Here is a 25,080-nt window from a genome sequence, read left to right on the forward strand (position 1 = left end):
CACGTCAGATGCTTCTCTATGAAGCTGATTAATGCGAACTCGCTTGATCTAAGATGAGCGGTTTCATTAACATTCCACCAGGCTCCGAAGAAAAAGAAGGTACACAAATTATGCTGCTTTGCTTGATATTCATCCCCAAGTAGCTAAATATTTTAAATGAAAGTTATAGTTATTTATATCATACTACCGTCAACCAATTACGTGTATCCGTTTTCTTCAAAATATCTAGAATAAATGAAGAAAATTTGGAGGTGCGGGGGATTGAACCCCGGGACTTTCACATGCAAAGCGAACGCTCTATCACTGAGCTACACCCCCGACACCTCAGATGCTTCTCTATGAAGCTGATTATTGCGAACTCGCTTGATCTAAGATGAGCGGTTTCATTAACATTCCACCAGGCTCCGAAGAAAAAGAAGGTACACAAATTATGCTGCTTTGCTTGATATTCATCCCCTAGTAGCTAAATATTTTAAATGAAAGTTATAGTTATTTATATCATACTACCGTCAACCAATTACGTGTATCCGTTTTCTTCAAAATATCTAGAATAAATGAAGAAAATTTGGAGGTGCGGGGGATTGAACCCCGGGACTTTCACATGCAAAGCGAACGCTCTATCACTGAGCTACACCCCCGACACCTCAGATGCTTCTCTATGAAGCTGATTATTGCGAACTCGCTTGATCTAAGATGAGCGGTTTCATTATCATTCCACCAGGCTCCGAAGAAAAAGAAGGTACACAAATTATGCTGCTTTGCTTGATATTCATCCCCAAGTAGCTAAATATTTTAAATGAAAGTTATAGTTATTTATATCATACTACCGTCAACCAATTACGTGTATCCGTTTTCTTCAAAATATCTAGAATAAATGAAGAAAATTTGGAGGTGCGGGGGATTGAACCCCGGGACTTTCACATGCAAAGCGAACGCTCTATCACTGAGCTACACCCCCGACACCTCAGATGCTTCTCTATGAAGCTGATTATTGCGAACTCGCTTGATCTAAGATGAGCGGTTTCATTAACATTCCACCAGGCTCCGAAGAAAAAGAAGGTACACAAATTATGCTGCTTTGCTTGATATTCATCCCCAAGTAGCTAAATATTTTAAATGAAAGTTATAGTTATTTATATCATACTACCGTCAACCAATTACGTGTATCCGTTTTCTTCAAAATATCTAGAATAAATGAAGAAAATTTGGAGGTGCGGGGGATTGAACCCCGGGACTTTCACATGCAAAGCGAACGCTCTATCACTGAGCTACACCCCCGACACCTCAGATGCTTCTCTATGAAGCTGATTATTGCGAACTCGCTTGATCTAAGATGAGCGGTTTCATTAACATTCCACCAGGCTCCGAAGAAAAAGAAGGTACACAAATTATGCTGCTTTGCTTGATATTCATCCCCAAGTAGCTAAATATTTTAAATGAAAGTTATAGTTATTTATATCATACTACCGTCAACCAATTACGTGTATCCGTTTTCTTCAAAATATCTAGAATAAATGAAGAAAATTTGGAGGTGCGGGGGATTGAACCCCGGGACTTTCACATGCAAAGCGAACGCTCTATCACTGAGCTACACCCCCGACACCTCAGATGCTTCTCTATGAAGCTGATTATTGCGAACTCGCTTGATCTAAGATGAGCGGTTTCATTAACATTCCACCAGGCTCCGAAGAAAAAGAAGGTACACAAATTATGCTGCTTTGCTTGATATTCATCCCCAAGTAGCTAAATATTTTAAATGAAAGTTAGAGTTATTTATATCATACTACCGTCAACCAATTACGTGTATCCGTTTTCTTCAAAATATCTAGAATAAATGAAGAAAATTTGGAGGTGCGGGGGATTGAACCCCGGGACTTTCACATGCAAAGCGAACGCTCTATCACTGAGCTACACCCCCGACACGTCAGATGCTTCTCTATGAAGCTGATTATTGCGAACTCGCTTGATCTAAGATGAGCGGTTTCATTAACATTCCACCAGGCTCCGAAGAAAAAGAAGGTACACAAATTATGCTGCTTTGCTTGATATTCATCCCAAGTAGCTAAATATTTTAAATGAAAGTTATAGTTATTTATATCATACTACCGTCAACCAATTACGTGTATCCGTTTTCTTCAAAATATCTAGAATAAATGAAGAAAATTTGGAGGTGCGGGGGATTGAACCCCGGGACTTTCACATGCAAAGCGAACGCTCTATCACTGAGCTACACCCCCGACACGTCAGATGCTTCTCTATGAAGCTGATTATTGCGAACTCGCTTGATCTAAGATGAGCGGTTTCATTAACATTCCACCAGGCTCCGAAGAAAAAGAAGGTACACAAATTATGCTGCTTTGCTTGATATTCATCCCCAAGTAGCTAAATATTTTAAATGAAAGTTATAGTTATTTATATCATACTACCGTCAACCAATTACGTGTATCCGTTTTCTTCAAAATATCTAGAATAAATGAAGAAAATTTGGAGGTGCGGGGGATTGAACCCCGGGACTTTCACATGCAAAGCGAACGCTCTATCACTGAGCTACACCCCCGACACGTCAGATGCTTCTCTATGAAGCTGATTATTGCGAACTCGCTTGATCTAAGATGAGCGGTTTCATTAACATTCCACCAGGCTCCGAAGAAAAAGAAGGTACACAAATTATGCTGCTTTGCTTGATATTCATCCCCAAGTAGCTAAATATTTTAAATGAAAGTTATAGTTATTTATATCATACTACCGTCAACCAATTACGTGTATCCGTTTTCTTCAAAATATCTAGAATAAATGAAGAAAATTTGGAGGTGCGGGGGATTGAACCCCGGGACTTTCACATGCAAAGCGAACGCTCTATCACTGAGCTACACCCCCGACACGTCAGATGCTTCTCTATGAAGCTGATTATTGCGAACTCGCTTGATCTAAGATGAGCGGTTTCATTAACATTCCACCAGGCTCCGAAGAAAAAGAAGGTACACAAATTATGCTGCTTTGCTTGATATTCATCCCCAAGTAGCTAAATATTTTAAATGAAAGTTATAGTTATTTATATCATACTACCGTCAACCAATTACGTGTATCCGTTTTCTTCAAAATATCTAGAATAAATGAAGAAAATTTGGAGGTGCGGGGGATTGAACCCCGGGACTTTCACATGCAAAGCGAACGCTCTATCACTGAGCTACACCCCCGACACGTCAGATGCTTCTCTATGAAGCTGATTATTGCGAACTCGCTTGATCTAAGATGAGCGGTTTCATTAACATTCCACCAGGCTCCGAAGAAAAAGAAGGTACACAAATTATGCTGCTTTGCTTGATATTCATCCCCAAGTAGCTAAATATTTTAAATGAAAGTTATAGTTATTTATATCATACTACCGTCAACCAATTACGTGTATCCGTTTTCTTCAAAATATCTAGAATAAATGAAGAAAATTTGGAGGTGCGGGGGATTGAACCCCGGGACTTTCACATGCAAAGCGAACGCTCTACCACTGAGCTACACCCCCGACACCTCAGATGCTTCTCTATGAAGCTGATTATTGCGAACTCGCTTGATCTAAGATGAGCGGTTTCATTAACATTCCACCAGGCTCCGAAGAAAAAGAAGGTACACAAATTATGCTGCTTTGCTTGATATTCATCCCCAAGTAGCTAAATATTTTAAATGAAAGTTATAGTTATTTATATCATACTACCGTCAACCAATTACGTGTATCCGTTTTCTTCAAAATATCTAGAATAAATGAAGAAAATTTGGAGGTGCGGGGGATTGAACCCCGGGACTTTCACATGCAAAGCGAACGCTCTACCACTGAGCTACACCCCCGACACGTCAGATGCTTCTCTATGAAGCTGATTATTGCGAACTCGCTTGATCTAAGATGAGCGGTTTCATTAACATTCCACCAGGCTCCGAAGAAAAAGAAGGTACACAAATTATGTTGCTTTGCTTGATATTCATCCCCAAGTAGCTAAATATTTTAAATGAAAGTTATAGTTATTTATATCATACTACCGTCAACCAATTACGTGTATCCGTTTTCTTCAAAATATCTAGAATAAATGAAGGAAATTTGGAGGTGCGGGGGATTGAACCCCGGGACTTTCACATGCAAAGCGAACGCTCTACCACTGAGCTACACCCCCGACACGTCAGATGCTTCTCTATGAAGCTGATTATTGCGAACTCGCTTGATCTAAGATGAGCGGTTTCATTAACATTCCACCAGGCTCCGAAGAAAAAGAAGGTACACAAATTATGCTGCTTTGCTTGATATTCATCCCCAAGTAGCTAAATATTTTAAATGAAAGTTATAGTTATTTATATCATACTACCGTCAACCAATTACGTGTATCCGTTTTCTTCAAAATATCTAGAATAAATGAAGAAAATTTGGAGGTGCGGGGGATTGAACCCCGGGACTTTCACATGCAAAGCGAACGCTCTACCACTGAGCTACACCCCCGACACGTCAGATGCTTCTCTATGAAGCTGATTATTGCGAACTCGCTTGATCTAAGATGAGCGGTTTCATTAACATTCCACCAGGCTCCGAAGAAAAAGAAGGTACACAAATTATGCTGCTTTGCTTGATATTCATCCTCAAGTAGCTAAATATTTTAAATGAAAGTTATAGTTATTTATATCATACTACCGTCAACAAATTACGTGTATCCGTTTTCTTCAAAATATCTAGAATAAATGAAGAAAATTTGGAGGTGCGGGGGATTGAACCCCGGGACTTTCACATGCAAAGCGAACGCTCTACCACTGAGCTACACCCCCGACACGTCAGATGCTTCTCTATGAAGCTGATTAATGCGAACTCGCGTGATGGAAGATGAGCGGTTTCATTAACATTCTACCAGGCTCCGAAGGAAAAGAAGGTACACAAATTGAGCCGCTTTGCTTGATATTTTTCCCCAAATAGCTAAATATTTTAAATGAAAGTTATAGTTATTTATATCATACTACCGTCAACAAATTACGTGTATCCGTTTTCTTCAAAATATCTAGAATAAATGAAGAAAATTTGGAGGTGCGGGGGATTGAACCCCGGGACTTTCACATGCAAAGCGAACGCTCTATCACTGAGCTACACCCCGACACGTCAGATGCTTCTCTATGAAGCTGATTATTGCGAACTCGCTTGATCTAAGATGAGCGGTTTCATTAACATTCCACCAGGCTCCGAAGAAAAAGAAGGTACACAAATTATGCTGCTTTGCTTGATATTCATCCCCAAGTAGCTAAATATTTTAAATGAAAGTTATAGTTATTTATATAATACTACCGTCAACCAATTACGTGTATCCGTTTTCTTCAAAATATCTAGAATAAATGAAGAAAATTTGGAGGTGCGGGGGATTGAACCCCGGGACTTTCACATGCAAAGCGAACGCTCTATCACTGAGCTACACCCCCGACACGTCAGATGCTTCTCTATGAAGCTGATTATTGCGAACTCGCTTGATCTAAACTGAGCGGTTTCATTAACATTCCACCAGGCTCCGAAGAAAAAGAAGGTACACAAATTATGCTGCTTTGCTTGATATTCATCCCCAAGTAGCTAAATATTTTAAATGAAAGTTATAGTTATTTATATCATACTACCGTCAACAAATTACGTGTATCCGTTTTCTTCAAAATATCTAGAATAAATGAAGAAAATTTGGAGGTGCGGGGGATTGAACCCCGGGCCTTTCACATGCAAAGCGAACGCTCTATCACTGAGCTACACCCCCGACACGTCAGATGCTTCTCTATGAAGCTGATTATTGCGAACTCGCTTGATCTAAGATGAGCGGTTTCATTAACATTCCACCAGGCTCCGAAGAAAAAGAAGGTACACAAATTATGCTGCTTTGCTTGATATTCATCCCCAAGTAGCTAAATATTTTAAATGAAAGTTATAGTTATTTATATCATACTACCGTCAACAAATTACGTGTATCCGTTTTCTTCAAAATATCTAGAATAAATGAAGAAAATTTGGAGGTGCGGGGGATTGAACCCCGGGCCTTTCACATGCAAAGCGAACGCTCTACCACTGAGCTACACCCCCGACACGTCAGATGCTTCTCTATGAAGCTGATTAATGCGAACTCGCTTGATCTAAGATGAGCGGTTTCATTAACATTCCACCAGGCTCCGAAGAAAAAGAAGGTACACAAATTATGCTGCTTTGCTTGATATTCATCCCCAAGTAGCTAAATATTTTAAATGAAAGTTATAGTTATTTATATCATACTACCGTCAACAAATTACGTGTATCCGTTTTCTTCAAAATATCTAGAATAAATGAAGAAAATTTGGAGGTGCGGGGGATTGAACCCCGGGACTTTCACATGCAAAGCGAACGCTCTATCACTGAGCTACACCCCCGACACGTCAGATGCTTCTCTATGAAGCTGATTATTGCGAACTCGCTTGATCTAAGATGAGCGGTTTCATTAACATTCCACCAGGCTCCGAAGAAAAAGAAGGTACACAAATTATGCTGCTTTGCTTGATATTCATCCCCAAGTAGCTAAATATTTTAAATGAAAGTTATAGTTATTTATATCATACTACCGTCAACAAATTACGTGTATCCGTTTTCTTCAAAATATCTAGAATAAATGAAGAAAATTTGGAGGTGCGGGGGATTGAACCCCGGGCCTTTCACATGCAAAGCGAACGCTCTATCACTGAGCTACACCCCCGACACGTCAGATGCTTCTCTATGAAGCTGATTAATGCGAACTCGCGTGATGGAAGATGAGCGGTTTCATTAACATTCTACCAGGCTCCGAAGGAAAAGAAGGTACACAAATTGAGCCGCTTTGCTTGATATTTTTCCCCAAATAGCTAAATATTTTAAATGAAAGTTATAGTTATTTATATCATACTACCGTCAACAAATTACGTGTATCCGTTTTCTTCAAAATATCTAGAATAAATGAAGAAAATTTGGAGGTGCGGGGGATTGAACCCCGGGACTTTCACATGCAAAGCGAACGCTCTATCACTGAGCTACACCCCCGACACGTCAGATGCTTCTCTATGAAGCTGATTATTGCGAACTCGCTTGATCTAAGATGAGCGGTTTCATTAACATTCCACCAGGCTCCGAAGAAAAAGAAGGTACACAAATTATGCTGCTTTGCTTGATATTCATCCCCAAGTAGCTAAATATTTTAAATGAAAGTTATAGTTATTTATATCATACTACCGTCAACAAATTACGTGTATCCGTTTTCTTCAAAATATCTAGAATAAATGAAGAAAATTTGGAGGTGCGGGGGATTGAACCCCGGGCCTTTCACATGCAAAGCGAACGCTCTATCACTGAGCTACACCCCCGACACGTCAGATGCTTCTCTATGAAGCTGATTAATGCGAACTCGCGTGATGGAAGATGAGCGGTTTCATTAACATTCTACCAGGCTCCGAAGGAAAAGAAGGTACACAAATTGAGCCGCTTTGCTTGATATTCATCCCCAAGTAGCTAAATATTTTAAATGAAAGTTATAGTTATTTATATCATACTACCGTCAACAAATTACGTGTATCCGTTTTCTTCAAAATATCTAGAATAAATGAAGAAAATTTGGAGGTGCGGGGGATTGAACCCCGGGCCTTTCACATGCAAAGCGAACGCTCTACCACTGAGCTACACCCCCGACACGTCAGGTGCTTCTCTATGAAGCTGATTAATGCGAACTCGCGTGATGGAAGATGAGCGGTTTCATTAACATTCTACCAGGCTCCGAAGGAAAAGAAGGTACACAAATTGAGCCGCTTTGCTTGATATTCATCCCCAAGTAGCTAAATATTTTAAATGAAAGTTATAGTTATTTATATCATACTACCGTCAACAAATTACGTGTATCCGTTTTCTTCAAAATATCTAGAATAAATGAAGAAAATTTGGAGGTGCGGGGGATTGAACCCCGGGCCTTTCACATGCAAAGCGAACGCTCTATCACTGAGCTACACCCCCGACACGTCAGATGCTTCTCTATGAAGCTGATTAATGCGAACTCGCGTGATGGAAGATGAGCGGTTTCATTAACATTCCACCAGGCTCCGAAGAAAAAGAAGGTACACAAATTATGCTGCTTTGCTTGATATTCATCCCCAAGTAGCTAAATATTTTAAATGAAAGTTATAGTTATTTATATCATACTACCGTCAACAAATTACGTGTATCCGTTTTCTTCAAAATATCTAGAATAAATGAAGAAAATTTGGAGGTGCGGGGGATTGAACCCCGGGACTTTCACATGCAAAGCGAACGCTCTACCACTGAGCTACACCCCCGACACGTCAGATGCTTCTCTATGAAGCTGATTAATGCGAACTCGCTTGATCTAAGATGAGCGGTTTCATTAACATTCCACCAGGCTCCGAAGAAAAAGAAGGTACACAAATTATGCTGCTTTGCTTGATATTCATCCCCAAGTAGCTAAATATTTTAAATGAAAGTTATAGTTATTTATATCATACTACCGTCAACAAATTACGTGTATCCGTTTTCTTCAAAATATCTAGAATAAATGAAGAAAATTTGGAGGTGCGGGGGATTGAACCCCGGGACTTTCACATGCAAAGCGAACGCTCTACCACTGAGCTACACCCCCGACACGTCAGATGCTTCTCTATGAAGCTGATTATTGCGAACTCGCTTGATCTAAGATGAGCGGTTTCATTAACATTCCACCAGGCTCCGAAGAAAAAGAAGGTACACAAATTATGCTGCTTTGCTTGATATTCATCCTCAAGTAGCTAAATATTTTAAATGAAAGTTATAGTTATTTATATCATACTACCGTCAACAAATTACGTGTATCCGTTTTCTTCAAAATATCTAGAATAAATGAAGAAAATTTGGAGGTGCGGGGGATTGAACCCCGGGACTTTCACATGCAAAGCGAACGCTCTACCACTGAGCTACACCCCCGACACGTCAGATGCTTCTCTATGAAGCTGATTAATGCGAACTCGCGTGATGGAAGATGAGCGGTTTCATTAACATTCTACCAGGCTCCGAAGGAAAAGAAGGTACACAAATTGAGCCGCTTTGCTTGATATTTTTCCCCAAATAGCTAAATATTTTAAATGAAAGTTATAGTTATTTATATCATACTACCGTCAACAAATTACGTGTATCCGTTTTCTTCAAAATATCTAGAATAAATGAAGAAAATTTGGAGGTGCGGGGGATTGAACCCCGGGACTTTCACATGCAAAGCGAACGCTCTATCACTGAGCTACACCCCGACACGTCAGATGCTTCTCTATGAAGCTGATTATTGCGAACTCGCTTGATCTAAGATGAGCGGTTTCATTAACATTCCACCAGGCTCCGAAGAAAAAGAAGGTACACAAATTATGCTGCTTTGCTTGATATTCATCCCCAAGTAGCTAAATATTTTAAATGAAAGTTATAGTTATTTATATAATACTACCGTCAACCAATTACGTGTATCCGTTTTCTTCAAAATATCTAGAATAAATGAAGAAAATTTGGAGGTGCGGGGGATTGAACCCCGGGACTTTCACATGCAAAGCGAACGCTCTATCACTGAGCTACACCCCCGACACGTCAGATGCTTCTCTATGAAGCTGATTATTGCGAACTCGCTTGATCTAAACTGAGCGGTTTCATTAACATTCCACCAGGCTCCGAAGAAAAAGAAGGTACACAAATTATGCTGCTTTGCTTGATATTCATCCCCAAGTAGCTAAATATTTTAAATGAAAGTTATAGTTATTTATATCATACTACCGTCAACAAATTACGTGTATCCGTTTTCTTCAAAATATCTAGAATAAATGAAGAAAATTTGGAGGTGCGGGGGATTGAACCCCGGGCCTTTCACATGCAAAGCGAACGCTCTATCACTGAGCTACACCCCCGACACGTCAGATGCTTCTCTATGAAGCTGATTATTGCGAACTCGCTTGATCTAAGATGAGCGGTTTCATTAACATTCCACCAGGCTCCGAAGAAAAAGAAGGTACACAAATTATGCTGCTTTGCTTGATATTCATCCCCAAGTAGCTAAATATTTTAAATGAAAGTTATAGTTATTTATATCATACTACCGTCAACAAATTACGTGTATCCGTTTTCTTCAAAATATCTAGAATAAATGAAGAAAATTTGGAGGTGCGGGGGATTGAACCCCGGGCCTTTCACATGCAAAGCGAACGCTCTACCACTGAGCTACACCCCCGACACGTCAGATGCTTCTCTATGAAGCTGATTAATGCGAACTCGCTTGATCTAAGATGAGCGGTTTCATTAACATTCCACCAGGCTCCGAAGAAAAAGAAGGTACACAAATTATGCTGCTTTGCTTGATATTCATCCCCAAGTAGCTAAATATTTTAAATGAAAGTTATAGTTATTTATATCATACTACCGTCAACAAATTACGTGTATCCGTTTTCTTCAAAATATCTAGAATAAATGAAGAAAATTTGGAGGTGCGGGGGATTGAACCCCGGGACTTTCACATGCAAAGCGAACGCTCTATCACTGAGCTACACCCCCGACACGTCAGATGCTTCTCTATGAAGCTGATTATTGCGAACTCGCTTGATCTAAGATGAGCGGTTTCATTAACATTCCACCAGGCTCCGAAGAAAAAGAAGGTACACAAATTATGCTGCTTTGCTTGATATTCATCCCCAAGTAGCTAAATATTTTAAATGAAAGTTATAGTTATTTATATCATACTACCGTCAACAAATTACGTGTATCCGTTTTCTTCAAAATATCTAGAATAAATGAAGAAAATTTGGAGGTGCGGGGGATTGAACCCCGGGCCTTTCACATGCAAAGCGAACGCTCTATCACTGAGCTACACCCCCGACACGTCAGATGCTTCTCTATGAAGCTGATTAATGCGAACTCGCGTGATGGAAGATGAGCGGTTTCATTAACATTCTACCAGGCTCCGAAGGAAAAGAAGGTACACAAATTGAGCCGCTTTGCTTGATATTTTTCCCCAAATAGCTAAATATTTTAAATGAAAGTTATAGTTATTTATATCATACTACCGTCAACAAATTACGTGTATCCGTTTTCTTCAAAATATCTAGAATAAATGAAGAAAATTTGGAGGTGCGGGGGATTGAACCCCGGGACTTTCACATGCAAAGCGAACGCTCTATCACTGAGCTACACCCCCGACACGTCAGATGCTTCTCTATGAAGCTGATTATTGCGAACTCGCTTGATCTAAGATGAGCGGTTTCATTAACATTCCACCAGGCTCCGAAGAAAAAGAAGGTACACAAATTATGCTGCTTTGCTTGATATTCATCCCCAAGTAGCTAAATATTTTAAATGAAAGTTATAGTTATTTATATCATACTACCGTCAACAAATTACGTGTATCCGTTTTCTTCAAAATATCTAGAATAAATGAAGAAAATTTGGAGGTGCGGGGGATTGAACCCCGGGCCTTTCACATGCAAAGCGAACGCTCTATCACTGAGCTACACCCCCGACACGTCAGATGCTTCTCTATGAAGCTGATTAATGCGAACTCGCGTGATGGAAGATGAGCGGTTTCATTAACATTCTACCAGGCTCCGAAGGAAAAGAAGGTACACAAATTGAGCCGCTTTGCTTGATATTCATCCCCAAGTAGCTAAATATTTTAAATGAAAGTTATAGTTATTTATATCATACTACCGTCAACAAATTACGTGTATCCGTTTTCTTCAAAATATCTAGAATAAATGAAGAAAATTTGGAGGTGCGGGGGATTGAACCCCGGGCCTTTCACATGCAAAGCGAACGCTCTACCACTGAGCTACACCCCCGACACGTCAGGTGCTTCTCTATGAAGCTGATTAATGCGAACTCGCGTGATGGAAGATGAGCGGTTTCATTAACATTCTACCAGGCTCCGAAGGAAAAGAAGGTACACAAATTGAGCCGCTTTGCTTGATATTCATCCCCAAGTAGCTAAATATTTTAAATGAAAGTTATAGTTATTTATATCATACTACCGTCAACAAATTACGTGTATCCGTTTTCTTCAAAATATCTAGAATAAATGAAGAAAATTTGGAGGTGCGGGGGATTGAACCCCGGGCCTTTCACATGCAAAGCGAACGCTCTATCACTGAGCTACACCCCCGACACGTCAGATGCTTCTCTATGAAGCTGATTAATGCGAACTCGCGTGATGGAAGATGAGCGGTTTCATTAACATTCCACCAGGCTCCGAAGAAAAAGAAGGTACACAAATTATGCTGCTTTGCTTGATATTCATCCCCAAGTAGCTAAATATTTTAAATGAAAGTTATAGTTATTTATATCATACTACCGTCAACAAATTACGTGTATCCGTTTTCTTCAAAATATCTAGAATAAATGAAGAAAATTTGGAGGTGCGGGGGATTGAACCCCGGGACTTTCACATGCAAAGCGAACGCTCTACCACTGAGCTACACCCCCGACACGTCAGATGCTTCTCTATGAAGCTGATTAATGCGAACTCGCTTGATCTAAGATGAGCGGTTTCATTAACATTCCACCAGGCTCCGAAGAAAAAGAAGGTACACAAATTATGCTGCTTTGCTTGATATTCATCCCCAAGTAGCTAAATATTTTAAATGAAAGTTATAGTTATTTATATCATACTACCGTCAACAAATTACGTGTATCCGTTTTCTTCAAAATATCTAGAATAAATGAAGAAAATTTGGAGGTGCGGGGGATTGAACCCCGGGACTTTCACATGCAAAGCGAACGCTCTATCACTGAGCTACACCCCCGACACGTCAGATGCTTCTCTATGAAGCTGATTATTGCGAACTCGCTTGATCTAAGATGAGCGGTTTCATTAACATTCCACCAGGCTCCGAAGAAAAAGAAGGTACACAAATTATGCTGCTTTGCTTGATATTCATCCCCAAGTAGCTAAATATTTTAAATGAAAGTTATAGTTATTTATATCATACTACCGTCAACAAATTACGTGTATCCGTTTTCTTCAAAATATCTAGAATAAATGAAGAAAATTTGGAGGTGCGGGGGATTGAACCCCGGGACTTTCACATGCAAAGCGAACGCTCTATCACTGAGCTACACCCCCGACACGTCAGATGCTTCTCTATGAAGCTGATTAATGCGAACTCGCGTGATGGAAGATGAGCGGTTTCATTAACATTCTACCAGGCTCCGAAGGAAAAGAAGGTACACAAATTGAGCCGCTTTGCTTGATATTTTTCCCCAAATAGCTAAATATTTTAAATGAAAGTTATAGTTATTTATATCATACTACCGTCAACAAATTACGTGTATCCGTTTTCTTCAAAATATCTAGAATAAATGAAGAAAATTTGGAGGTGCGGGGGATTGAACCCCGGGACTTTCACATGCAAAGCGAACGCTCTATCACTGAGCTACACCCCCGACACGTCAGATGCTTCTCTATGAAGCTGATTATTGCGAACTCGCTTGATCTAAGATGAGCGGTTTCATTAACATTCCACCAGGCTCCGAAGAAAAAGAAGGTACACAAATTATGCTGCTTTGCTTGATATTCATCCCCAAGTAGCTAAATATTTTAAATGAAAGTTATAGTTATTTATATCATACTACCGTCAACAAATTACGTGTATCCGTTTTCTTCAAAATATCTAGAATAAATGAAGAAAATTTGGAGGTGCGGGGGATTGAACCCCGGGCCTTTCACATGCAAAGCGAACGCTCTATCACTGAGCTACACCCCCGACACGTCAGATGCTTCTCTATGAAGCTGATTAATGCGAACTCGCGTGATGGAAGATGAGCGGTTTCATTAACATTCTACCAGGCTCCGAAGGAAAAGAAGGTACACAAATTGAGCCGCTTTGCTTGATATTTTTCCCCAAATAGCTAAATATTTTAAATGAAAGTTATAGTTATTTATATCATACTACCGTCAACAAATTACGTGTATCCGTTTTCTTCAAAATATCTAGAATAAATGAAGAAAATTTGGAGGTGCGGGGGATTGAACCCCGGGACTTTCACATGCAAAGCGAACGCTCTATCACTGAGCTACACCCCCGACACGTCAGATGCTTCTCTATGAAGCTGATTAATGCGAACTCGCGTGATGGAAGATGAGCGGTTTCATTAACATTCTACCAGGCTCCGAAGGAAAAGAAGGTACACAAATTGAGCCGCTTTGCTTGATATTTTTCCCCAAATAGCTAAATATTTTAAATGAAAGTTATAGTTATTTATATCATACTACCGTCAACAAATTACGTGTATCCGTTTTCTTCAAAATATCTAGAATAAATGAAGAAAATTTGGAGGTGCGGGGGATTGAACCCCGGGACTTTCACATGCAAAGCGAACGCTCTATCACTGAGCTACACCCCCGACACCTCAGATGCTTCTCTATGAAGCTGATTATTGCGAACTCGCTTGATCTAAGATGAGCGGTTTCATTAACATTCCACCAGGCTCCGAAGAAAAAGAAGGTACACAAATTATGCTGCTTTGCTTGATATTCATCCCCAAGTAGCTAAATATTTTAAATGAAAGTTATAGTTATTTATATCATACTACCGTCAACCAATTACGTGTATCCGTTTTCTTCAAAATATCTAGAATAAATGAAGAAAATTTGGAGGTGCGGGGGATTGAACCCCGGGCCTTTCACATGCAAAGCGAACGCTCTATCACTGAGCTACACCCCCGACACCTCAGATGCTTCTCTATGAAGCTGATTAATGCGAACTCGCGTGATGGAAGATGAGCGGTTTCATTAACATTCCACCAGGCTCCGAAGGAAAAGAAGGTACACAAATTGAGCCGCTTTGCTTGATATTTTTCCCCAAATAGCTAAATATTTTAAATGAAAGTTATAGTTATTTATATCATACTACCGTCAACAAATTACGTGTATCCGTTTTCTTCAAAATATCTAGAATAAATGAAGAAAATTTGGAGGTGCGGGGGATTGAACCCCGGGACTTTCACATGCAAAGCGAACGCTCTATCACTGAGCTACACCCCCGACACGTCAGATGCTTCTCTATGAAGCTGATTAATGCGAACTCGCGTGATGGAAGATGAGCGGTTTCATTAACATTCCACCAGGCTCCGAAGGAAAAGAAGGTACACAAATTGAGCCGCTTTGCTTGATATTTTTCCCCAAATAGCTAAATATTTTAAATGAAAGTTATAGTTATTTATATCATACTACCGTCAACCAATTACGTGTATCCGTTTTCTTCAAAATATCTAGAATAAATGAAGAAAATTTGGAGGTGCGGGGGATTGAGCCCCGGGCCTTTCACATGCAAAGCGAACGCTCTATCACTGAGCTACACCCCCGACACCTCAGATGCTTCTCTATGAAGCTGATTAATGCGAACTCGCGTGATGGAAGATGAGCGGTTTCATTAACATTCCACCAGGCTCCGAAGGAAAAGAAGGTACACAAATTGAGCCGCTTTGCTTGATATTTTTCCCCAAATAGCTAAATATTTTAAATGAAAGTTATAGTTATTTATATCATACTACCGTCAACAAATTACGTGTATCCGTTTTCTTCAAAATATCTAGAATAAATGAAGAAAATTTGGAGGTGCGGGGGATTGAACCCCGGGACTTTCACATGCAAAGCGAACGCTCTATCACTGAGCTACACCCCCGACACCTCAGATGCTTCTCTATGAAGCTGATTAATGCGAACTCGCGTGATGGAAGATGAGCGGTTTCATTAACATTCCACCAGGCTCCGAAGGAAAAGAAGGTACACAAATTGAGCCGCTTTGCTTGATATTTTTCCCCAAATAGCTAAATATTTTAAATGAAAGTTATAGTTATTTATATCATACTACCGTCAACCAATTACGTGTATCCGTTTTCTTCAAAATATCTAGAATAAATGAAGAAAATTTGGAGGTGCGGGGGATTGAACCCCGGGCCTTTCACATGCAAAGCGAACGCTCTATCACTGAGCTACACCCCCGACACGTCAGATGCTTCTCTATGAAGCTGATTAATGCGAACTCGCGTGATGGAAGATGAGCGGTTTCATTAACATTCTACCAGGCTCCGAAGGAAAAGAAGGTACACAAATTGAGCCGCTTTGCTTGATATTTTTCCCCAAATAGCTAAATATTTTAAATGAAAGTTATAGTTATTTATATCATACTACCGTCAACAAATTACGTGTATCCGTTTTCTTCAAAATATCTAGAATAAATGAAGAAAATTTGGAGGTGCGGGGGATTGAACCCCGGGACTTTCACATGCAAAGCGAACGCTCTATCACTGAGCTACACCCCCGACACCTCAGATGCTTCTCTATGAAGCTGATTATTGCGAACTCGCTTGATCTAAGATGAGCGGTTTCATTAACATTCCACCAGGCTCCGAAGAAAAAGAAGGTACACAAATTATGCTGCTTTGCTTGATATTCATCCCCAAGTAGCTAAATATTTTAAATGAAAGTTATAGTTATTTATATCATACTACCGTCAACCAATTACGTGTATCCGTTTTCTTCAAAATATCTAGAATAAATGAAGAAAGTTTGGAGGTGCGGGGGATTGAACCCCGGGCCTTTCACATGCAAAGCGAACGCTCTATCACTGAGCTACACCCCCGACACCTCAGATGCTTCTCTATGAAGCTGATTAATGCGAACTCGCGTGATGGAAGATGAGCGGTTTCATTAACATTCTACCAGGCTCCGAAGGAAAAGAAGGTACACAAATTGAGCCGCTTTGCTTGATATTCATCCCCAAGTAGCTAAATATTTTAAATGAAAGTTATAGTTATTTATATCATACTACCGTCAACAAATTACGTGTATCCGTTTTCTTCAAAATATCTAGAATAAATGAAGAAAATTTGGAGGTGCGGGGGATTGAACCCCGGGCCTTTCACATGCAAAGCGAACGCTCTATCACTGAGCTACACCCCCGACACCTCAGATGCTTCTCTATGAAGCTGATTATTGCGAACTCGCTTGATCTAAGATGAGCGGTTTCATTAACATTCCACCAGGCTCCGAAGAAAAAGAAGGTACACAAATTGAGCCGCTTTGCTTGATATTCATCCCCAAGTAGCTAAATATTTTAAATGAAAGTTATAGTTATTTATATCATACTACCGTCAACAAATTACGTGTATCCGTTTTCTTCAAAATATCTAGAATAAATGAAGAAAATTTGGAGGTGCGGGGGATTGAACCCCGGGCCTTTCACATGCAAAGCGAACGCTCTATCACTGAGCTACACCCCCGACACGTCAGATGCTTCTCTATGAAGCTGATTATTGCGAACTCGCTTGATCTAAGATGAGCGGTTTCATTAACATTCCACCAGGCTCCGAAGAAAAAGAAGGTACACAAATTATGCTGCTTTGCTTGATATTCATCCCCAAGTAGCTAAATATTTTAAATGAAAGTTATAGTTATTTATATCATACTACCGTCAACAAATTACGTGTATCCGTTTTCTTCAAAATATCTAGAATAAATGAAGAAAATTTGGAGGTGCGGGGGATTGAACCCCGGGCCTTTCACATGCAAAGCGAACGCTCTATCACTGAGCTACACCCCCGACACCTCAGATGCTTCTCTATGAAGCTGATTATTGCGAACTCGCTTGATCTAAGATGAGCGGTTTCATTAACATTCCACCAGGCTCCGAAGAAAAAGAAGGTACACAAATTATGCTGCTTTGCTTGATATTCATCCCCAAGTAGCTAAATATTTTAAATGAAAGTTATAGTTATTTATATCATACTACCGTCAACAAATTACGTGTATCCGTTTTCTTCAAAATATCTAGAATAAATGAAGAAAATTTGGAGGTGCGGGGGATTGAACCCCGGGACTTTCACATGCAAAGCGAACGCTCTATCACTGAGCTACACCCCCGACACGTCAGATGCTTCTCTATGAAGCTGATTATTGCGAACTCGCTTGATCTAAGATGAGCGGTTTCATTAACATTCCACCAGGCTCCGAAGGAAAAGAAGGTACACAAATTATGCTGCTTTGCTTGATATTCATCCCCAAGTAGCTAAATATTTTAAATGAAAGTTATAGTTATTTATATCATACTACCGTCAACAAATTACGTGTATCCGTTTTCTTCAAAATATCTAGAATAAATGAAGAAAATTTGGAGGTGCGGGGGATTGAACCCCGGGACTTTCACATGCAAAGCGAACGCTCTATCACTGAGCTACACCCCCGACACGTCAGATGCTTCTCTATGAAGCTGATTAATGCGAACTCGCGTGATGGAAGATGAGCGGTTTCATTAACATTCTACCAGGCTCCGAAGGAAAAGAAGGTACACAAATTGAGCCGCTTTGCTTGATATTCATCCCCAAGTAGCTAAATATTTTAAATGAAAGTTATAGTTATTTATATCATACTACCGTCAACAAATTACGTGTATCCGTTTTCTTCAAAATATCTAGAATAAATGAAGAAAATTTGGAGGTGCGGGGGATTGAACCCCGGGACTTTCACATGCAAAGCGAACGCTCTATCACTGAGCTACACCCCCGACACGTCAGATGCTTCTCTATGAAGCTGATTAATGCGAACTCGCGTGATGGAAGATGAGCGGTTTCATTAACATTCTACCAGGCTCCGAAGGAAAAGAAGGTACACAAATTGAGCCGCTTTGCTTGATATTCATCCCCAAGTAGCTAAATATTTTAAATGAAAGTTATAGTTATTTATATCATACTACCGTCAACAAATTACGTGTATCCGTTTTCTTCAAAATATCTAGAATAAATGAAGAAAATTTGGAGGTGCGGGGGATTGAACCCCGGGACTTTCACATGCAAAGCGAACGCTCTATCACTGAGCTACACCCCCGACACGTCAGATGCTTCTCTATGAAGCTGATTAATGCGAACTCGCGTGATGGAAGATGAGCGGTTTCATTAACATTCTACCAGGCTCCGAAGGAAAAGAAGGTACACAAATTGAGCCGCTTTGCTTGATATTCATCCCCAAGTAGCTAAATATTTTAAATGAAAGTTATAGTTATTTATATCATACTACCGTCAACAAATTACGTGTATCCGTTTTCTTCAAAATATCTAGAATAAATGAAGAAAATTTGGAGGTGCGGGGGATTGAACCCCGGGACTTTCACATGCAAAGCGAACGCTCTATCACTGAGCTACACCCCCGACACGTCAGATGCTTCTCTATGAAGCTGATTAATGCGAACTCGCGTGATGGAAGATGAGCGGTTTCATTAACATTCTACCAGGCTCCGAAGGAAAAGAAGGTACACAAATTGAGCCGCTTTGCTTGATATTCATCCCCAAGTAGCTAAATATTTTAAATGAAAGTTATAGTTATTTATATCATACTACCGTCAACAAATTACGTGTATCCGTTTTCTTCAAAATATCTAGAATAAATGAAGAAAATTTGGAGGTGCGGGGGATTGAACCCCGGGACTTTCACATGCAAAGCGAACGCTCTATCACTGAGCTACACCCCCGACACGTCAGATGCTTCTCTATGAAGCTGATTATTGCGAACTCGCTTGATCTAAGATGAGCGGTTTCATTAACATTCCACCAGGCTCCGAAGAAAAAGAAGGTACACAAATTATGCTGCTTTGCTTGATATTCATCCCCAAGTAGCTAAATATTTTAAATGAAAGTTATAGTTATTTATATCATACTACCGTCAACAAATTACGTGTATCCGTTTTCTTCAAAATATCTAGAATAAATGAAGAAAATTTGGAGGTGCGGGGGATTGAACCCCGGGCCTTTCACATGCAAAGCGAACGCTCTACCACTGAGCTACACCCCCGACACGTCAGATGCTTCTCTATGAAGCTGATTAATGCGAACTCGCGTGATGGAAGATGAGCGGTTTCATTAACATTCCACCAGGCTCCGAAGGAAAAGAAGGTACACAAATTGAGCCGCTTTGCTTGATATTCATCCCCAAATAGCTAAATATTTTAAATGAAAGTTATAGTTATTTATATCATACTACCGTCAACAAATTACGTGTATCCGTTTTCTTCAAAATATCTAGAATAAATGAAGAAAATTTGGAGGTGCGGGGGATTGAACCCCGGGACTTTCACATGCAAAGCGAACGCTCTATCACTGAGCTACACCCCCGACACGTCAGATGCTTCTCTATGAAGCTGATTAATGCGAACTCGCGTGATGGAAGATGAGCGGTTTCATTAACATTCCACCAGGCTCCGAAGAAAAAGAAGGTACACAAATTATGCTGCTTTGCTTGATATTCATCCCCAAGTAGCTAAATATTTTAAATGAAAGTTATAGTTATTTATATCATACTACCGTCAACAAATTACGTGTATCCGTTTTCTTCAAAATATCTAGAATAAATGAAGAAAATTTGGAGGTGCGGGGGATTGAACCCCGGGCCTTTCACATGCAAAGCGAACGCTCTACCACTGAGCTACACCCCCGACACGTCAGATGCTTCTCTATGAAGCTGATTAATGCGAACTCGCTTGATCTAAGATGAGCGGTTTCATTAACATTCCACCAGGCTCCGAAGAAAAAGAAGGTACACAAATTATGCTGCTTTGCTTGATATTCATCCCCAAGTAGCTAAATATTTTAAATGAAAGTTATAGTTATTTATATCATACTACCGTCAACAAATTACGTGTATCCGTTTTCTTCAAAATATCTAGAATAAATGAAGAAAATTTGGAGGTGCGGGGGATTGAACCCCGGGACTTTCACATGCAAAGCGAACGCTCTATCACTGAGCTACACCCCCGACACGTCAGATGCTTCTCTATGAAGCTGATTATTGCGAACTCGCTTGATCTAAGATGAGCGGTTTCATTAACATTCCACCAGGCTCCGAAGAAAAAGAAGGTACACAAATTATGCTGCTTTGCTTGATATTCATCCCCAAGTAGCTAAATATTTTAAATGAAAGTTATAGTTATTTATATCATACTACCGTCAACAAATTACGTGTATCCGTTTTCTTCAAAATATCTAGAATAAATGAAGAAAATTTGGAGGTGCGGGGGATTGAACCCCGGGACTTTCACATGCAAAGCGAACGCTCTATCACTGAGCTACACCCCCGACACGTCAGATGCTTCTCTATGAAGCTGATTATTGCGAACTCGCTTGATCTAAGATGAGCGGTTTCATTAACATTCCACCAGGCTCCGAAGAAAAAGAAGGTACACAAATTATGCTGCTTTGCTTGATATTCATCCCCAAGTAGCTAAATATTTTAAATGAAAGTTATAGTTATTTATATCATACTACCGTCAACAAATTACGTGTATCCGTTTTCTTCAAAATATCTAGAATAAATGAAGAAAATTTGGAGGTGCGGGGGATTGAACCCCGGGCCTTTCACATGCAAAGCGAACGCTCTACCACTGAGCTACACCCCCGACACGTCAGATGCTTCTCTATGAAGCTGATTAATGCGAACTCGCGTGATGGAAGATGAGCGGTTTCATTAACATTCCACCAGGCTCCGAAGGAAAAGAAGGTACACAAATTGAGCCGCTTTGCTTGATATTCATCCCCAAATAGCTAAATATTTTAAATGAAAGTTATAGTTATTTATATCATACTACCGTCAACAAATTACGTGTATCCGTTTTCTTCAAAATATCTAGAATAAATGAAGAAAATTTGGAGGTGCGGGGGATTGAACCCCGGGACTTTCACATGCAAAGCGAACGCTCTATCACTGAGCTACACCCCCGACACGTCAGATGCTTCTCTATGAAGCTGATTAATGCGAACTCGCGTGATGGAAGATGAGCGGTTTCATTAACATTCCACCAGGCTCCGAAGAAAAAGAAGGTACACAAATTATGCTGCTTTGCTTGATATTCATCCCCAAGTAGCTAAATATTTTAAATGAAAGTTATAGTTATTTATATCATACTACCGTCAACAAATTACGTGTATCCGTTTTCTTCAAAATATCTAGAATAAATGAAGAAAATTTGGAGGTGCGGGGGATTGAACCCCGGGCCTTTCACATGCAAAGCGAACGCTCTACCACTGAGCTACACCCCCGACACGTCAGATGCTTCTCTATGAAGCTGATTAATGCGAACTCGCTTGATCTAAGATGAGCGGTTTCATTAACATTCCACCAGGCTCCGAAGAAAAAGAAGGTACACAAATTATGCTGCTTTGCTTGATATTCATCCCCAAGTAGCTAAATATTTTAAATGAAAGTTATAGTTATTTATATCATACTACCGTCAACAAATTACGTGTATCCGTTTTCTTCAAAATATCTAGAATAAATGAAGAAAATTTGGAGGTGCGGGGGATTGAACCCCGGGACTTTCACATGCAAAGCGAACGCTCTATCACTGAGCTACACCCCCGACACGTCAGATGCTTCTCTATGAAGCTGATTATTGCGAACTCGCTTGATCTAAGATGAGCGGTTTCATTAACATTCCACCAGGCTCCGAAGAAAAAGAAGGTACACAAATTATGCTGCTTTGCTTGATATTCATCCCCAAGTAGCTAAATATTTTAAATGAAAGTTATAGTTATTTATATCATACTACCGTCAACAAATTACGTGTATCCGTTTTCTTCAAAATATCTAGAATAAATGAAGAAAATTTGGAGGTGCGGGGGATTGAACCCCGGGCCTTTCACATGCAAAGCGAACGCTCTATCACTGAGCTACACCCCCGACACGTCAGATGCTTCTCTATGAAGCTGATTAATGCGAACTCGCGTGATGGAAGATGAGCGGTTTCATTAACATTCTACCAGGCTCCGAAGGAAAAGAAGGTACACAAATTGAGCCGCTTTGCTTGATATTTTTCCCCAAATAGCTAAATATTTTAAATGAAAGTTATAGTTATTTATATCATACTACCGTCAACAAATTACGTGTATCCGTTTTCTTCAAAATATCTAGAATAAATGAAGAAAATTTGGAGGTGCGGGGGATTGAACCCCGGGACTTTCACATGCAAAGCGAACGCTCTATCACTGAGCTACACCCCCGACACGTCAGATGCTTCTCTATGAAGCTGATTATTGCGAACTCGCTTGATCTAAGATGAGCGGTTTCATTAACATTCCACCAGGCTCCGAAGAAAAAGAAGGTACACAAATTATGCTGCTTTGCTTGATATTCATCCCCAAGTAGCTAAATATTTTAAATGAAAGTTATAGTTATTTATATCATACTACCGTCAACAAATTACGTGTATCCGTTTTCTTCAAAATATCTAGAATAAATGAAGAAAATTTGGAGGTGCGGGGGATTGAACCCCGGGCCTTTCACATGCAAAGCGAACGCTCTACCACTGAGCTACACCCCCGACACGTCAGATGCTTCTCTATGAAGCTGATTAATGCGAACTCGCGTGATGGAAGATGAGCGGTTTCATTAACATTCTACCAGCCTCCGAAGGAAAAGAAGGTACACAAATTGAGCCGCTTTGCTTGATATTTTTCCCCAAATAGCTAAATATTTTAAATGAAAGTTATAGTTATTTATATCATACTACCGTCAACAAATTACGTGTATCCGTTTTCTTCAAAATATCTAGAATAAATGAAGAAAATTTGGAGGTGCGGGGGATTGAACCCCGGGCCTTTCACATGCAAAGCGAACGCTCTACCACTGAGCTACACCCCCGACACGTCAGATGCTTCTCTATGAAGCTGATTAATGCGAACTCGCGTGATGGAAGATGAGCGGTTTCATTAACATTCTACCAGGCTCCGAAGGAAAAGAAGGTACACAAATTGAGCCGCTTTGCTTGATATTTTTCCCCAAATAGCTAAATATTTTAAATGAAAGTTATAGTTATTTATATCATACTACCGTCAACAAATTACGTGTATCCGTTTTCTTCAAAATATCTAGAATAAATGAAGAAAATTTGGAGGTGCGGGGGATTGAACCCCGGGACTTTCACATGCAAAGCGAACGCTCTATCACTGAGCTACACCCCCGACACCTCAGATGCTTCTCTATGAAGCTGATTATTGCGAACTCGCTTGATCTAAGATGAGCGGTTTCATTAACATTCCACCAGGCTCCGAAGAAAAAGAAGGTACACAAATTATGCTGCTTTGCTTGATATTCATCCCCAAGTAGCTAAATATTTTAAATGAAAGTTATAGTTATTTATATCATACTACCGTCAACCAATTACGTGTATCCGTTTTCTTCAAAATATCTAGAATAAATGAAGAAAATTTGGAGGTGCGGGGGATTGAACCCCGTGCCTTTCACATGCAAAGCGAACGCTCTTCGACTGCGCTACACCTCCGACATGTCAGATGCTTCTCTATGAAGCTGATTAATGCGAACTCGCGTGATGGAAGATGAGCGGTTTCGTTAACATTTTACCAGGCTCCGAAGGAAAAGAAGGTACACAAATTGAGCCGCTTTGCTTGATATTTATCCCCAAATAGCTAAATATTTTAAATGAAAGTTATAGTTATTTATATCATACTACCGTCAACAAATTACGTGTATCCGTTTTCTTCAAAATATCTAGAATAAATGAAGAAAATTTGGAGGTGCGGGGGATTGAACCCCGGGCCTTTCACATGCAAAGCGAACGCTCTACCACTGAGCTACACCCCCGACACGTCAGATGCTTCTCTATGAAGCTGATTAATGCGAACTCGCGTGATGGAAGATGAGCGGTTAAATTAACATTCTACCAGGCTCCGAAGGAAAAGAAGGTACACAAATTGAGCCGCTTTGCTTGATATTTTTCCCCAAATAGCTAAATATTTTAAATGAAAGTTATAGTTATTTATATCATACTACCGTCAACAAATTACGTGTATCCGTTTTCTTCAAAATATCTAGAATAAATGAAGAAAATTTGGAGGTGCGGGGGATTGAACCCCGGGCCTTTCACATGCAAAGCGAACGCTCTACCACTGAGCTACACCCCCGACACCTCAGATGCTTCTCTATGAAGCTGATTATTGCGAACTCGCTTGATCTAAGATGAGCGGTTTCATTAACATTCCACCAGGCTCCGAAGAAAAAGAAGGTACACAAATTATGCTGCTTTGCT

The 25,080-nt window shown here is 40.0% G+C and overlaps 75 non-coding genes across 75 annotated transcripts; all 75 read right to left on the minus strand.

Moving 5' to 3' along the window:
- Positions 1-246: 246 nt before the first annotated feature.
- Positions 247-318, minus strand: Trnaa-ugc (transfer RNA alanine (anticodon UGC)). The gene has a single exon. It is a non-coding gene; the product is annotated as a tRNA-Ala (tRNA).
- A 248-nt stretch (positions 319-566) lies between these two features.
- On the minus strand, positions 567-638 carry Trnaa-ugc (transfer RNA alanine (anticodon UGC)). The gene has a single exon. It is a non-coding gene; the product is annotated as a tRNA-Ala (tRNA).
- Positions 639-886: 248 nt separating this feature from the next.
- Trnaa-ugc (transfer RNA alanine (anticodon UGC)) lies at positions 887-958 on the minus strand. Its single transcript has one exon. It is a non-coding gene; the product is annotated as a tRNA-Ala (tRNA).
- A 248-nt stretch (positions 959-1,206) lies between these two features.
- On the minus strand, positions 1,207-1,278 carry Trnaa-ugc (transfer RNA alanine (anticodon UGC)). Its single transcript has one exon. It is a non-coding gene; the product is annotated as a tRNA-Ala (tRNA).
- Positions 1,279-1,526: 248 nt separating this feature from the next.
- Trnaa-ugc (transfer RNA alanine (anticodon UGC)) lies at positions 1,527-1,598 on the minus strand. Its single transcript has one exon. It is a non-coding gene; the product is annotated as a tRNA-Ala (tRNA).
- A 248-nt stretch (positions 1,599-1,846) lies between these two features.
- Trnaa-ugc (transfer RNA alanine (anticodon UGC)) lies at positions 1,847-1,918 on the minus strand. The gene has a single exon. It is a non-coding gene; the product is annotated as a tRNA-Ala (tRNA).
- A 247-nt stretch (positions 1,919-2,165) lies between these two features.
- Trnaa-ugc (transfer RNA alanine (anticodon UGC)) lies at positions 2,166-2,237 on the minus strand. The gene has a single exon. It is a non-coding gene; the product is annotated as a tRNA-Ala (tRNA).
- Positions 2,238-2,485: 248 nt separating this feature from the next.
- Positions 2,486-2,557, minus strand: Trnaa-ugc (transfer RNA alanine (anticodon UGC)). Its single transcript has one exon. It is a non-coding gene; the product is annotated as a tRNA-Ala (tRNA).
- Positions 2,558-2,805: 248 nt separating this feature from the next.
- Trnaa-ugc (transfer RNA alanine (anticodon UGC)) lies at positions 2,806-2,877 on the minus strand. The gene has a single exon. It is a non-coding gene; the product is annotated as a tRNA-Ala (tRNA).
- A 248-nt stretch (positions 2,878-3,125) lies between these two features.
- Positions 3,126-3,197, minus strand: Trnaa-ugc (transfer RNA alanine (anticodon UGC)). The gene has a single exon. It is a non-coding gene; the product is annotated as a tRNA-Ala (tRNA).
- A 248-nt stretch (positions 3,198-3,445) lies between these two features.
- Trnaa-ugc (transfer RNA alanine (anticodon UGC)) lies at positions 3,446-3,517 on the minus strand. The gene has a single exon. It is a non-coding gene; the product is annotated as a tRNA-Ala (tRNA).
- A 248-nt stretch (positions 3,518-3,765) lies between these two features.
- On the minus strand, positions 3,766-3,837 carry Trnaa-ugc (transfer RNA alanine (anticodon UGC)). Its single transcript has one exon. It is a non-coding gene; the product is annotated as a tRNA-Ala (tRNA).
- A 248-nt stretch (positions 3,838-4,085) lies between these two features.
- On the minus strand, positions 4,086-4,157 carry Trnaa-ugc (transfer RNA alanine (anticodon UGC)). The gene has a single exon. It is a non-coding gene; the product is annotated as a tRNA-Ala (tRNA).
- A 248-nt stretch (positions 4,158-4,405) lies between these two features.
- Positions 4,406-4,477, minus strand: Trnaa-ugc (transfer RNA alanine (anticodon UGC)). The gene has a single exon. It is a non-coding gene; the product is annotated as a tRNA-Ala (tRNA).
- Positions 4,478-4,725: 248 nt separating this feature from the next.
- On the minus strand, positions 4,726-4,797 carry Trnaa-ugc (transfer RNA alanine (anticodon UGC)). Its single transcript has one exon. It is a non-coding gene; the product is annotated as a tRNA-Ala (tRNA).
- A 567-nt stretch (positions 4,798-5,364) lies between these two features.
- Trnaa-ugc (transfer RNA alanine (anticodon UGC)) lies at positions 5,365-5,436 on the minus strand. Its single transcript has one exon. It is a non-coding gene; the product is annotated as a tRNA-Ala (tRNA).
- A 248-nt stretch (positions 5,437-5,684) lies between these two features.
- Positions 5,685-5,756, minus strand: Trnaa-ugc (transfer RNA alanine (anticodon UGC)). The gene has a single exon. It is a non-coding gene; the product is annotated as a tRNA-Ala (tRNA).
- Positions 5,757-6,004: 248 nt separating this feature from the next.
- On the minus strand, positions 6,005-6,076 carry Trnaa-ugc (transfer RNA alanine (anticodon UGC)). The gene has a single exon. It is a non-coding gene; the product is annotated as a tRNA-Ala (tRNA).
- A 248-nt stretch (positions 6,077-6,324) lies between these two features.
- Trnaa-ugc (transfer RNA alanine (anticodon UGC)) lies at positions 6,325-6,396 on the minus strand. Its single transcript has one exon. It is a non-coding gene; the product is annotated as a tRNA-Ala (tRNA).
- Positions 6,397-6,644: 248 nt separating this feature from the next.
- Positions 6,645-6,716, minus strand: Trnaa-ugc (transfer RNA alanine (anticodon UGC)). The gene has a single exon. It is a non-coding gene; the product is annotated as a tRNA-Ala (tRNA).
- Positions 6,717-6,964: 248 nt separating this feature from the next.
- On the minus strand, positions 6,965-7,036 carry Trnaa-ugc (transfer RNA alanine (anticodon UGC)). Its single transcript has one exon. It is a non-coding gene; the product is annotated as a tRNA-Ala (tRNA).
- A 248-nt stretch (positions 7,037-7,284) lies between these two features.
- Trnaa-ugc (transfer RNA alanine (anticodon UGC)) lies at positions 7,285-7,356 on the minus strand. The gene has a single exon. It is a non-coding gene; the product is annotated as a tRNA-Ala (tRNA).
- A 248-nt stretch (positions 7,357-7,604) lies between these two features.
- Trnaa-ugc (transfer RNA alanine (anticodon UGC)) lies at positions 7,605-7,676 on the minus strand. Its single transcript has one exon. It is a non-coding gene; the product is annotated as a tRNA-Ala (tRNA).
- Positions 7,677-7,924: 248 nt separating this feature from the next.
- On the minus strand, positions 7,925-7,996 carry Trnaa-ugc (transfer RNA alanine (anticodon UGC)). Its single transcript has one exon. It is a non-coding gene; the product is annotated as a tRNA-Ala (tRNA).
- Positions 7,997-8,244: 248 nt separating this feature from the next.
- On the minus strand, positions 8,245-8,316 carry Trnaa-ugc (transfer RNA alanine (anticodon UGC)). The gene has a single exon. It is a non-coding gene; the product is annotated as a tRNA-Ala (tRNA).
- A 248-nt stretch (positions 8,317-8,564) lies between these two features.
- Positions 8,565-8,636, minus strand: Trnaa-ugc (transfer RNA alanine (anticodon UGC)). Its single transcript has one exon. It is a non-coding gene; the product is annotated as a tRNA-Ala (tRNA).
- A 248-nt stretch (positions 8,637-8,884) lies between these two features.
- Positions 8,885-8,956, minus strand: Trnaa-ugc (transfer RNA alanine (anticodon UGC)). Its single transcript has one exon. It is a non-coding gene; the product is annotated as a tRNA-Ala (tRNA).
- Positions 8,957-9,523: 567 nt separating this feature from the next.
- On the minus strand, positions 9,524-9,595 carry Trnaa-ugc (transfer RNA alanine (anticodon UGC)). Its single transcript has one exon. It is a non-coding gene; the product is annotated as a tRNA-Ala (tRNA).
- A 248-nt stretch (positions 9,596-9,843) lies between these two features.
- Trnaa-ugc (transfer RNA alanine (anticodon UGC)) lies at positions 9,844-9,915 on the minus strand. Its single transcript has one exon. It is a non-coding gene; the product is annotated as a tRNA-Ala (tRNA).
- A 248-nt stretch (positions 9,916-10,163) lies between these two features.
- Trnaa-ugc (transfer RNA alanine (anticodon UGC)) lies at positions 10,164-10,235 on the minus strand. Its single transcript has one exon. It is a non-coding gene; the product is annotated as a tRNA-Ala (tRNA).
- Positions 10,236-10,483: 248 nt separating this feature from the next.
- On the minus strand, positions 10,484-10,555 carry Trnaa-ugc (transfer RNA alanine (anticodon UGC)). Its single transcript has one exon. It is a non-coding gene; the product is annotated as a tRNA-Ala (tRNA).
- A 248-nt stretch (positions 10,556-10,803) lies between these two features.
- On the minus strand, positions 10,804-10,875 carry Trnaa-ugc (transfer RNA alanine (anticodon UGC)). Its single transcript has one exon. It is a non-coding gene; the product is annotated as a tRNA-Ala (tRNA).
- Positions 10,876-11,123: 248 nt separating this feature from the next.
- On the minus strand, positions 11,124-11,195 carry Trnaa-ugc (transfer RNA alanine (anticodon UGC)). Its single transcript has one exon. It is a non-coding gene; the product is annotated as a tRNA-Ala (tRNA).
- Positions 11,196-11,443: 248 nt separating this feature from the next.
- Positions 11,444-11,515, minus strand: Trnaa-ugc (transfer RNA alanine (anticodon UGC)). Its single transcript has one exon. It is a non-coding gene; the product is annotated as a tRNA-Ala (tRNA).
- A 248-nt stretch (positions 11,516-11,763) lies between these two features.
- Positions 11,764-11,835, minus strand: Trnaa-ugc (transfer RNA alanine (anticodon UGC)). Its single transcript has one exon. It is a non-coding gene; the product is annotated as a tRNA-Ala (tRNA).
- Positions 11,836-12,083: 248 nt separating this feature from the next.
- On the minus strand, positions 12,084-12,155 carry Trnaa-ugc (transfer RNA alanine (anticodon UGC)). Its single transcript has one exon. It is a non-coding gene; the product is annotated as a tRNA-Ala (tRNA).
- Positions 12,156-12,403: 248 nt separating this feature from the next.
- On the minus strand, positions 12,404-12,475 carry Trnaa-ugc (transfer RNA alanine (anticodon UGC)). Its single transcript has one exon. It is a non-coding gene; the product is annotated as a tRNA-Ala (tRNA).
- A 248-nt stretch (positions 12,476-12,723) lies between these two features.
- Trnaa-ugc (transfer RNA alanine (anticodon UGC)) lies at positions 12,724-12,795 on the minus strand. The gene has a single exon. It is a non-coding gene; the product is annotated as a tRNA-Ala (tRNA).
- A 248-nt stretch (positions 12,796-13,043) lies between these two features.
- Trnaa-ugc (transfer RNA alanine (anticodon UGC)) lies at positions 13,044-13,115 on the minus strand. Its single transcript has one exon. It is a non-coding gene; the product is annotated as a tRNA-Ala (tRNA).
- A 248-nt stretch (positions 13,116-13,363) lies between these two features.
- Trnaa-ugc (transfer RNA alanine (anticodon UGC)) lies at positions 13,364-13,435 on the minus strand. Its single transcript has one exon. It is a non-coding gene; the product is annotated as a tRNA-Ala (tRNA).
- Positions 13,436-13,683: 248 nt separating this feature from the next.
- On the minus strand, positions 13,684-13,755 carry Trnaa-ugc (transfer RNA alanine (anticodon UGC)). The gene has a single exon. It is a non-coding gene; the product is annotated as a tRNA-Ala (tRNA).
- Positions 13,756-14,003: 248 nt separating this feature from the next.
- Positions 14,004-14,075, minus strand: Trnaa-ugc (transfer RNA alanine (anticodon UGC)). The gene has a single exon. It is a non-coding gene; the product is annotated as a tRNA-Ala (tRNA).
- A 248-nt stretch (positions 14,076-14,323) lies between these two features.
- On the minus strand, positions 14,324-14,395 carry Trnaa-ugc (transfer RNA alanine (anticodon UGC)). Its single transcript has one exon. It is a non-coding gene; the product is annotated as a tRNA-Ala (tRNA).
- A 248-nt stretch (positions 14,396-14,643) lies between these two features.
- Positions 14,644-14,715, minus strand: Trnaa-ugc (transfer RNA alanine (anticodon UGC)). The gene has a single exon. It is a non-coding gene; the product is annotated as a tRNA-Ala (tRNA).
- A 248-nt stretch (positions 14,716-14,963) lies between these two features.
- Trnaa-ugc (transfer RNA alanine (anticodon UGC)) lies at positions 14,964-15,035 on the minus strand. The gene has a single exon. It is a non-coding gene; the product is annotated as a tRNA-Ala (tRNA).
- A 248-nt stretch (positions 15,036-15,283) lies between these two features.
- On the minus strand, positions 15,284-15,355 carry Trnaa-ugc (transfer RNA alanine (anticodon UGC)). Its single transcript has one exon. It is a non-coding gene; the product is annotated as a tRNA-Ala (tRNA).
- A 248-nt stretch (positions 15,356-15,603) lies between these two features.
- Trnaa-ugc (transfer RNA alanine (anticodon UGC)) lies at positions 15,604-15,675 on the minus strand. Its single transcript has one exon. It is a non-coding gene; the product is annotated as a tRNA-Ala (tRNA).
- Positions 15,676-15,923: 248 nt separating this feature from the next.
- Trnaa-ugc (transfer RNA alanine (anticodon UGC)) lies at positions 15,924-15,995 on the minus strand. Its single transcript has one exon. It is a non-coding gene; the product is annotated as a tRNA-Ala (tRNA).
- A 248-nt stretch (positions 15,996-16,243) lies between these two features.
- Trnaa-ugc (transfer RNA alanine (anticodon UGC)) lies at positions 16,244-16,315 on the minus strand. The gene has a single exon. It is a non-coding gene; the product is annotated as a tRNA-Ala (tRNA).
- Positions 16,316-16,563: 248 nt separating this feature from the next.
- Positions 16,564-16,635, minus strand: Trnaa-ugc (transfer RNA alanine (anticodon UGC)). The gene has a single exon. It is a non-coding gene; the product is annotated as a tRNA-Ala (tRNA).
- A 248-nt stretch (positions 16,636-16,883) lies between these two features.
- On the minus strand, positions 16,884-16,955 carry Trnaa-ugc (transfer RNA alanine (anticodon UGC)). The gene has a single exon. It is a non-coding gene; the product is annotated as a tRNA-Ala (tRNA).
- A 248-nt stretch (positions 16,956-17,203) lies between these two features.
- On the minus strand, positions 17,204-17,275 carry Trnaa-ugc (transfer RNA alanine (anticodon UGC)). Its single transcript has one exon. It is a non-coding gene; the product is annotated as a tRNA-Ala (tRNA).
- A 248-nt stretch (positions 17,276-17,523) lies between these two features.
- On the minus strand, positions 17,524-17,595 carry Trnaa-ugc (transfer RNA alanine (anticodon UGC)). The gene has a single exon. It is a non-coding gene; the product is annotated as a tRNA-Ala (tRNA).
- Positions 17,596-17,843: 248 nt separating this feature from the next.
- Positions 17,844-17,915, minus strand: Trnaa-ugc (transfer RNA alanine (anticodon UGC)). The gene has a single exon. It is a non-coding gene; the product is annotated as a tRNA-Ala (tRNA).
- A 248-nt stretch (positions 17,916-18,163) lies between these two features.
- Trnaa-ugc (transfer RNA alanine (anticodon UGC)) lies at positions 18,164-18,235 on the minus strand. Its single transcript has one exon. It is a non-coding gene; the product is annotated as a tRNA-Ala (tRNA).
- A 248-nt stretch (positions 18,236-18,483) lies between these two features.
- Trnaa-ugc (transfer RNA alanine (anticodon UGC)) lies at positions 18,484-18,555 on the minus strand. The gene has a single exon. It is a non-coding gene; the product is annotated as a tRNA-Ala (tRNA).
- A 248-nt stretch (positions 18,556-18,803) lies between these two features.
- Trnaa-ugc (transfer RNA alanine (anticodon UGC)) lies at positions 18,804-18,875 on the minus strand. Its single transcript has one exon. It is a non-coding gene; the product is annotated as a tRNA-Ala (tRNA).
- A 248-nt stretch (positions 18,876-19,123) lies between these two features.
- Positions 19,124-19,195, minus strand: Trnaa-ugc (transfer RNA alanine (anticodon UGC)). The gene has a single exon. It is a non-coding gene; the product is annotated as a tRNA-Ala (tRNA).
- Positions 19,196-19,443: 248 nt separating this feature from the next.
- Positions 19,444-19,515, minus strand: Trnaa-ugc (transfer RNA alanine (anticodon UGC)). The gene has a single exon. It is a non-coding gene; the product is annotated as a tRNA-Ala (tRNA).
- Positions 19,516-19,763: 248 nt separating this feature from the next.
- On the minus strand, positions 19,764-19,835 carry Trnaa-ugc (transfer RNA alanine (anticodon UGC)). Its single transcript has one exon. It is a non-coding gene; the product is annotated as a tRNA-Ala (tRNA).
- A 248-nt stretch (positions 19,836-20,083) lies between these two features.
- On the minus strand, positions 20,084-20,155 carry Trnaa-ugc (transfer RNA alanine (anticodon UGC)). Its single transcript has one exon. It is a non-coding gene; the product is annotated as a tRNA-Ala (tRNA).
- A 248-nt stretch (positions 20,156-20,403) lies between these two features.
- Trnaa-ugc (transfer RNA alanine (anticodon UGC)) lies at positions 20,404-20,475 on the minus strand. The gene has a single exon. It is a non-coding gene; the product is annotated as a tRNA-Ala (tRNA).
- Positions 20,476-20,723: 248 nt separating this feature from the next.
- Positions 20,724-20,795, minus strand: Trnaa-ugc (transfer RNA alanine (anticodon UGC)). The gene has a single exon. It is a non-coding gene; the product is annotated as a tRNA-Ala (tRNA).
- A 248-nt stretch (positions 20,796-21,043) lies between these two features.
- Trnaa-ugc (transfer RNA alanine (anticodon UGC)) lies at positions 21,044-21,115 on the minus strand. The gene has a single exon. It is a non-coding gene; the product is annotated as a tRNA-Ala (tRNA).
- A 248-nt stretch (positions 21,116-21,363) lies between these two features.
- Trnaa-ugc (transfer RNA alanine (anticodon UGC)) lies at positions 21,364-21,435 on the minus strand. The gene has a single exon. It is a non-coding gene; the product is annotated as a tRNA-Ala (tRNA).
- Positions 21,436-21,683: 248 nt separating this feature from the next.
- Positions 21,684-21,755, minus strand: Trnaa-ugc (transfer RNA alanine (anticodon UGC)). Its single transcript has one exon. It is a non-coding gene; the product is annotated as a tRNA-Ala (tRNA).
- Positions 21,756-22,003: 248 nt separating this feature from the next.
- Positions 22,004-22,075, minus strand: Trnaa-ugc (transfer RNA alanine (anticodon UGC)). The gene has a single exon. It is a non-coding gene; the product is annotated as a tRNA-Ala (tRNA).
- Positions 22,076-22,323: 248 nt separating this feature from the next.
- Positions 22,324-22,395, minus strand: Trnaa-ugc (transfer RNA alanine (anticodon UGC)). Its single transcript has one exon. It is a non-coding gene; the product is annotated as a tRNA-Ala (tRNA).
- Positions 22,396-22,643: 248 nt separating this feature from the next.
- On the minus strand, positions 22,644-22,715 carry Trnaa-ugc (transfer RNA alanine (anticodon UGC)). The gene has a single exon. It is a non-coding gene; the product is annotated as a tRNA-Ala (tRNA).
- A 248-nt stretch (positions 22,716-22,963) lies between these two features.
- Trnaa-ugc (transfer RNA alanine (anticodon UGC)) lies at positions 22,964-23,035 on the minus strand. The gene has a single exon. It is a non-coding gene; the product is annotated as a tRNA-Ala (tRNA).
- A 248-nt stretch (positions 23,036-23,283) lies between these two features.
- On the minus strand, positions 23,284-23,355 carry Trnaa-ugc (transfer RNA alanine (anticodon UGC)). The gene has a single exon. It is a non-coding gene; the product is annotated as a tRNA-Ala (tRNA).
- A 248-nt stretch (positions 23,356-23,603) lies between these two features.
- On the minus strand, positions 23,604-23,675 carry Trnaa-ugc (transfer RNA alanine (anticodon UGC)). The gene has a single exon. It is a non-coding gene; the product is annotated as a tRNA-Ala (tRNA).
- A 248-nt stretch (positions 23,676-23,923) lies between these two features.
- Positions 23,924-23,995, minus strand: Trnaa-ugc (transfer RNA alanine (anticodon UGC)). The gene has a single exon. It is a non-coding gene; the product is annotated as a tRNA-Ala (tRNA).
- Positions 23,996-24,563: 568 nt separating this feature from the next.
- Positions 24,564-24,635, minus strand: Trnaa-ugc (transfer RNA alanine (anticodon UGC)). Its single transcript has one exon. It is a non-coding gene; the product is annotated as a tRNA-Ala (tRNA).
- Positions 24,636-24,883: 248 nt separating this feature from the next.
- Positions 24,884-24,955, minus strand: Trnaa-ugc (transfer RNA alanine (anticodon UGC)). Its single transcript has one exon. It is a non-coding gene; the product is annotated as a tRNA-Ala (tRNA).
- Positions 24,956-25,080: the final 125 nt, after the last annotated feature.

This window comes from Argiope bruennichi, chromosome 5 (assembly GCF_947563725.1).
Source record: "Argiope bruennichi chromosome 5, qqArgBrue1.1, whole genome shotgun sequence".
NCBI classification, from domain to species: domain Eukaryota; kingdom Metazoa; phylum Arthropoda; class Arachnida; order Araneae; family Araneidae; genus Argiope; species Argiope bruennichi.